Source organism: Desmodus rotundus, chromosome 1 (assembly GCF_022682495.2).
Source record: "Desmodus rotundus isolate HL8 chromosome 1, HLdesRot8A.1, whole genome shotgun sequence".
NCBI classification, from domain to species: domain Eukaryota; kingdom Metazoa; phylum Chordata; class Mammalia; order Chiroptera; family Phyllostomidae; genus Desmodus; species Desmodus rotundus.
In genome coordinates this window covers 122,866,588-122,874,784 of record NC_071387.1, presented here as the reverse complement: position 1 = coordinate 122,874,784, position 8,197 = coordinate 122,866,588, and positions in this window count along the sequence as shown.

Sequence of the window (8,197 nt, the reverse complement as noted above, 5' to 3'; positions counted from 1 at the left end):
TTCCATGTGTGAAACTTTGCATTTTACTTTTCTATTTATAATATTTTGAGCATGTTATTAAAATGTTTCAAAACTTTATTTTTAATGGCTATACCTTCAGATGTATGACTGAACCAAATTTAACTATTTCCAATTCACTGATCATCTAGGTTATTCTAAACTTGCGTTGTTATAAACACCACCACGATGGACATCGTATGTATACACCTTTCTTTTCATCTCTGCTTATTTTTAGGGTAGATAACAACAACTGTCACTGCTGTATTAAAGAGCAGAACTACGTGCTTACAGATTCTTGTTACATATTTACCAAATTGCTTCCAAGAAAGATGATTCCAGCTGTACCATCAGCATTGTATGAAACAGCCTATCTCACAACAGACTGGTAAGAATTTTTATGACACTAAAACTTTAAATTTATTTATTTATTGAGTAATACTGTGTATAGTGCAAAATTCAAAAAATTTAAATTGGGTGAAATTTTCCTTTGACCCCTACCCTCCAGGGACCCGGCCACCCCTGAGGCATCTGACACTTGTGAACACTTTCAAAGACATTTTGTGCACAGGGTAGCAACTCTATGTAAAGATACTCTCTTCTTCAAAATCTTGCCTATGTAAGTGGAAAATATTTCATGGGTCTCATTCTACGTTAGGACATAAAGGATGTTCTCATCTATTTTAACAGCTTCATGGCATTCCATTGTATAAAATGTACAGGTTTTTAAACCAATCCTCTATTAACAGACATTTGTAATATTACCAGAAAGAATACATACTATTTCACAGATATGCAAAAATATCTAGGCCATGTTCCTAGAAGCTGACTTGGGGCTTTACACAGTGCGTGCGATCGACAGCTTTGCTAGGGCTTAACAAAATGCCGCGCGCAGTGTGCTGCTTTGTATTCAAAGCGCTCGTGTGAGGGACCTCTTGGCCCACAATCTCACCTGGTGGTGTGTTGGTAAAGGATTCGTAGCTTTTGCCATTTCCCTAATAACCTAAGCACCCTCAACACGGCTGACTTTAAGCTGCCACTGTACATGCGGTTGGGAAGAGCAGCCTGCAGTCGGCTCTCACCCTGTCCACACAGCGCGTTAGCAACATGCTCATCGTCCCCTGACCGAAACAGGACGCTGTGCGTGAGATCGAGTATACTTTCATATATTTAAGAATATCTCTTTCCCTAGGAGCTGTTTATGTCCCTTTTGCATTTTCAATCGTGGTAGGAGTCCTTCTCTTATTTGTGAAAGCACTTTTTGTAATGATCATCAGTTTCTTGTATGATTGCCATGGCAAAGATTTTTCCTTTATTTATATTTTGACTTGACTTATGAAGGTTCTGCCATGATGAGTTTTTTTTTTTTACTTTTATATAACTGTTTTCATCATTCTTTTTTAAAACCACTTGAGTCGCAAGTTACAGTTAGGTCTTCTCTTTTCTAAGATCAAAACATATGAGGGTGATTCTCATATGACTTCCTCTTGTACTTTTATAGTTTTTTTTATACACAGAGTTGTTGAAGCATTTTCTCCTGGTCTGTGTTTCATTTCGGGGGCACACTCTCTAAGCGGCCATTAGGTTAAGTTCGTTGACAGTACCGCTCTAGTCTCCTACTGGTTCTATCCATTGAAATCCAACGTTCGTGGGTTTGTCTTTTTGTTTGTTTGTTTGTTTGTTTGAATCAGTTTTTGGTCCGTGTACTTTGAAGGGCTGGGATTAGCTGCATACAATTATAACACTTATTTCTTGGTGACATTTTGACCCCTTTATCATAATGTAGTGGCTTTCTTCATTCTTAGAAATACTACTGGCTCTGAAGTTCACATTACCTTATACTAACATAGTCCCTCCAGCTTTCTTTTCATTCGTCTTTATATGACACGTCTTTTCCTCTTTTATTTTCATCTCTTCATATTGAAAGTGTGTTTTTGTAAACTATTACAAAGTTGGTTCTTATTTTTTATTTTATAATTTTTTTTTCAAATTGCGGTGCTTAGATCACTTATGTAATCTAATTATCAGTGTAGCTGGGTTTATATTGAACATGTTCCTGTTTATTTTCCACTTGTCACATTTGTTCCTTCTTTGTCCTCTTTCCCTACCTTTTTTGGGGGGACTAATGGAATAATTTTTCGTACTCCATTTTATTTCTATTAGCTTATTAACTATATCCCTTTATTTTTGGTGGTTGCTGTAGGGCTTATCATATTCATCAGCCTACCTTCACATGATATTGCACAAATATGCATAAATAGGTTAAAGGCTCTTAAAACAGTGCACTTTCATTTCCCTCTTCCCATCCCTTGCTCCCATATATTTTACTACTACATGTATCTACATTTATTATGAGCTCCCCAGACCAGTTACCATTTTTGTTTTAAACACTTATATTCGCTAGGCAGTAATAATTGGAAGAAGCATTTCTTTTCTATTCACCCACACACATACCATGTCCTGTACCCTTCATTTGTGTGTGTGTGTTTCCAAATTTCCATCAGAAAAACCATTTCACTTCAGTCCGAAAAGCTTCCTTCAGCAATGCTTTCTAGCACAGATCCAACGACGATGAGTTTCCTTAGCTTTCATTTGTTTGAAAGTTTCTATTTTACCTTCATCTCCTAGTGGCGTTTTCATTCGGTTGGGATTCTCAGTGGACAGCTCTCTCCCTCTCCCCTGCACGATAGAGGTGTTATTTGAATGTATTCCTGAGGAGATGGCGGTGATATTTCTTTATTTCTCTACATATAATGTGTCTTTTTACTCCAGATGCTTAGTGGCCTCCCTTTCAAATGTTTCTGATCTATGCCATTTTTCTTCCCTTTGAATAACTTATTTGAACATGTCTTGCAAGGCAGGGCCACTGACAAAAAAACTCCCTCAATTTTTGTTTTAGAAAGTCTATTTTTTTTTCTCTTGAAGATATTTTCACAGGACACAGAATCATATGTTGATGTTTCTCTCTCTCTCCTTTACATATTTCACTCCACTCTCTTCTTGCTGGCATTGTTTCTAAGGGTAACATTGGATAAAATTCTTATCTTTGTTCTTCTATAGGTAAGGCCATATCCCCTCTCTGCTTTCAATATTTTTTCTTTATCTTTTAAATTCTGCAGTTTGAATATTATACGCTTAGGTGTAGTTTGTTTTGTTTTATTTTTTTAACTTATCTTGTTCGGTGTTTTCTAAGCTTTGGATCTGTGGCTTGCTGTTTGACATTAATTTGGGGGAATCATTCATTATTGATTCAAATATTGCTTTTGCTCCTTTCTCTCTCTTCCTTGTAGCTGTCCCACAGTTCTTGGATATTATGTTCCATTCTTCTTTCAGTTTTTTTTATCTTTGCTTTCCAGTTTCAAAAATTTCTATTCTCACATCTTCAAGCTCAGAGATTCCTTCTTTAGCTATGTCCAGTAGACTAATGAGCCCATGAAAGGAATTTTTCATTAGTGTTTTTGAAGTCTATAATTTCTTTTTAATTCTTTCTTAGAATTTCTATCTCTCTGCTTACATTCCCCATCTGTTCTCGCATGCTGTCTAATTTTTCCACCAGACCCCTTTGCATACGAATCATATAGTTTTAAATGTTTAATGTCTGATATTTCCAACATCTCTGCCATATGTGAGTCTAATTCTAATGTTTGCTCTGTCTCTTTAAACTGTGCTTTTTGCCTTTTATACGCCATTTCATTTTTTGTTGAAAGCCAGAAAGTTGTGCTGGGTAAAAGACCTCTGGTGAACAGGCCGTTAGTAATGTGGTGGTAAGGCATTCTGTATGGTCAGGGCTCGTCTTTCAGTGAGCCTGTGCCCCGGCTGGGAGCTGCACAAGGGCTTCGCAGTTGCTTCCCCCTCTTAGAGGGGCAGGATGACTGGAGGGAGCTGGAGCTGGGCATTTCCCTTCCCCCAGGCTCTAATAAAACCCCACTAGCTTAGGCTCTGGTAAAATACGTTGCCTTAAGGGCAGGCCCTGTTTAGAAGGGAAATGCTCTGTCACACTTCAAAATAGTTCTTTCCCTCTCCCCCCACCAGAAGCAGGAGGGGGTTTTCTCCAATATTCACGGAGAAAAGCTGGTGGGGCTCCCAGAGGTAAAATCGCAGCAGAAGTGTGGAGGCTCCTCTATACGTGTCCGCTCTGAAGGTTTTACCTCCCGGACTTGTCAACACTGAGTCTCCAGGAATTGTCAATTACAGTGCGGGTTTTCTCCCTGGTGTTGGTTCTCACAGTAGTTTCTGCTGCAACAGGTTGCGATTCTCTATACCCGCATCTCTTCAGCTTGGGGAACCGTGGTTTGCCCTGTGACCTTGCTTCTCTGACACATCTAAGAAGAGTCATATTTTCAGTTTGTTCAGCTTTTTAATTATTGTTGGCACTGAGTGATGAGCGCCAAGCTGCTTATATTCCAAACTAGAAGCCTGGATGTTTTCAAGATTTTCACTTTCTCAGTGGGTTGCAGCAATTTGATTACGACGTGCCTTGGTGTGGTTTTTGTTATGTTTCTTCTGCTTGAGGTTTATTGAGCTTTTTGGAACTGTGGGCTTAATGTTTTTGTCAAATTTGAAAAAAAAATTGGCCATTTTTTCACTTTTGTCTGCTTCCCGCAACTCCTTTCCTTCTGGATTCCAATTACACATATGTTTGACTGCTTAATATTGCCCCACAGCTCACAGATGCTCTGTTGTTTTCAAGCCTGTTTTCTCTGTTTCATTTTGGGTAAATTTTTCTGCATTTGGATTTGTATTTCTATAGGCTCTAGTCACTGATTTTTCCTTTTGCAATGTCTAATCTGCTCTCACACCTACTCAGTATATTTCATTTCAGATATTGTATTTTTCATTGTCTGAAATACTATTTAACTGTTACTTCTTCCATTTCCCTCTTTATTATGTCCATGCTCTTCTTTAATTAGTTGAACGAAAAGAGCATATTTGTAATAGGCATTTTAAAATCCTGTTAATTTCTTCATCCCTATCATTCCCAGGTATATTTTTATTGATGCTTTTTCTCCCAGTTATGAATTGCTTTTTCTATTCTTTCTTTGCGTATATAGTAAGTTTTAGCACTTACCCAGACATTGTGAATTTAACATTGTTGAGTGCTCATTTTGTTGTATTCCTTTAAATAGTTTAAAACATTTTCTGGCGGTAGTTAAGTTGCTTTCAACATTAATTTGGCCCTTTAAAATATCTTTACAAAGCTCTTTTTAAGAAGGCCTAGAGGAGCTCTTGTTTAGATCTATTTTGCCCTACTTCTAAGACTTGCCCCTTTTGAGGTCTCTACTGAATGTCCTTCAATTTAACAATGTCTCTTCACTCTGGATGGACACCAGGCAAACACTTTCCAGTCCTGTATGAGCTCTGGGAATTATTTCTTTGACAGTTTCCCTGTAATTATTTTAAAGTTGTGTTTGCTCAACTTTGTGGGATGTTTTCCATTTCTCTCCTCCTTATATTCATGTTTCCCTTTAGTTCTTTGAGCAAACAGAGCATGCACAGATTGGTAACCAATCAGAGATTCAAGGAACGCCTACGCACCCTCTACAGCAGTCAGTCCCTCGTGGGCAGAAGCAGAAGCAGCTCTATCCATGATTGATGGAGACGGAGGGAGACACAGAAATGTTGTACCCTGTTCCTGCTCTAGACTTCACACGTCCCAACATGGAAATACTTGTTTTAAAGGTTTAGACCTTATTTCTAAAAATAACCATATCTAAGTTGCTTTATATCCAACATCAGTTTCTGACCTTCGCTTTATATAAATCAGGGAATATATGGTGACTATTCCCTGATAAGGGGGTTAGTACTACTTGAGCACAATAAACGGCCCAGTTTCTTAAAGTTATGTAAAATCCATCGTGCACTCCACGCCTTTGTGAACAGGGCCTAAACTTACACCTCTATAATGGACTTGGGTCAGTTCCCACCGCCCAATGACAGTGGAAAAATTTAGGGATAACAAAACAATACCTCCCCTGCCCTCCTCTTGTCTCCTATCAGTCTGGACAGCAATGCTCACAGGGAACATATTATTACAAAGACCCCTGACCATATCTCCAAATGTCACCTGGATTATCCAACCTGTCTTGCATCAGCAAGCCAACACTCTTCTCTCGCCTGTAACTGCTCTGGCTGGGGCATATCGTGATTTTGGAAAGAGAATCCACTGCCAAAGAGACCTGAACAGCACTTCGTACAGCTTTTTTCTCCAATAAATGGCAAGAGCTGAATCCTGATAGCATACCTGGTCCTGATTTCCTTTCTGCTGAAGACAGAAAAATTGGGAAAACAGCATTTTCTGAAATGAAATAGTGGAAAGGAAATAGATTACACATAATCACTTTAAGTGTTGGTATCAGCAGAGCTGGAAAAATCCCCTGCCTAAATCCCACAGTGAAAATCCGCTAATTTTGAGGGGATTAATTCAACTGAATAATTTTGGATGGGCAGATATTGGAAGTAACTATTCTAACAGTTAAACTACTTCAGGGAAGGAAACTTAATTTTTTTTAAGTCTCTGGCAATAATTGCAAATAGAATTTGGTATTTTTTAAGCTGCACAATTGGAACTGTTTCTTATGAACTATTTTCATTTCTATAATCTCTGCATGCCAGTAGTGTTAACATTTTATTCAGACACAAATTCATAATTCCACTATTACGGTCTGAAAGCCATTAGATAGTAATCTCTCCATTTACCCCAGCAAAAAAGGACCCAGGCATGATTGGATCTGGCTGGTAGAAAAATCCCTATAAAAGATTTCCTTTCCCATTTTCAACACAGTGGCAAAGCTCTGAGGATGATATTCAAGTGTTTAGCAGAGGACAGTGGCCTGTGGGGTCAGTCTCAAGCTATGAGAAGCAAGAAACTTTCTCAATTCTCTTGCTTACAACTTTCCGCCTGCTTGGCATGAACCGCAGAGACACAGAGTTGGCAGAAGACACGGGTGCGGCAGAGAAACAAGGCACACCTCTCTGAACGCGTTACTAAAACGCCTCCCTTAGGAACTGCTAGGTAGGACCTCAAAAATGTAGAAAAAGCTCTGATGAGGAGTTGGGAGCTCCTTTGGGACACAGGTTGTGTTTCATTTTATTCCATGTTCTCAGTGCCTAGTGTCCTGCTGACAGAGCAGAAGCTCAACACGTGGGTACGTGACCAGTGGTGACCCAGGGGAGCCCCCCTCTCTGAGCAGGAATGTGCCTCTCGCCCTTTCCTTGCTGAAATGGTGGTGCAGCAGGAAATGGACCCAGGTAGAGTTCTCGCCTCCTCTTCTCAAAGACATGTGCTCCCTGAAGGAATCGCACTTCACATCTATGGCCACAATGTGAATTCTTATTGTTTTTAACTATTCTCGTGTCTTGTTTGACAACTGGGATACTTCCAGCAAAGGGAGCAGCATGTGACAAAGGAGGGATAAGATTGTATAGTATGTTTAGAAACTGCCTTCTCCAATATTTTTAATTTCCTGTTTTAGCTGTCTGGAGTGAGTTCAGAGGTTAGAGGTTAGATATTCCTTTGCTCATGGCTATTATCATAATTAATCTGTTCAGGTTTCTTTCTTGTTTTATTTTTATATCTACTACTTTTCCCCCAGACAGGCTTTTCGGCTTGTAATATACTAAGGCTCCCACTGATAGCAGATAGTATCTGTAATAAAAAGCCACATCATTTTTTTTAGAAATCCTTTGTATAAAGACATCTGAGGGGATTACAGGGGTCAAGATTCTGGAGACAGTTAAGGGAAGTAAGCTGACCTTCTGTAACTGCATCTTCTCTGGACACATTTGTTATTTTGGCCAAAGGGCAAAACCCTGAGAATCAGGCTCTGTCTGAGCACAGTAAGAGAAACCAGAAGTTTCCGGCAGTCTCACGGGGCTGGAAACCGGAGTGGCTATAACACGCCTCATTTTTCCCTGAAGACACTGGACAAATTCTGGAGCTACACTGACTGTAAAAAGATAAGCAGAAAACTGTTGCAGAGAGGACTTCGGGGCAGTCTCACGGTAATGATGAAACGAAGAATAGAGTTCAGGGCTTACCGAGACGGGGGACCCAATGGCCATACCAGGAAGATTTGGAAGACTATACCCAGAGGTAGACTGGACTTACAAAGATGGCACATAAGCATGTTCTTAGCTCAGATACAGTGTAAGCCTCATGAAGGAAAGGGTGAGTCAACTTGGGTAAAAGATAAACGTCATT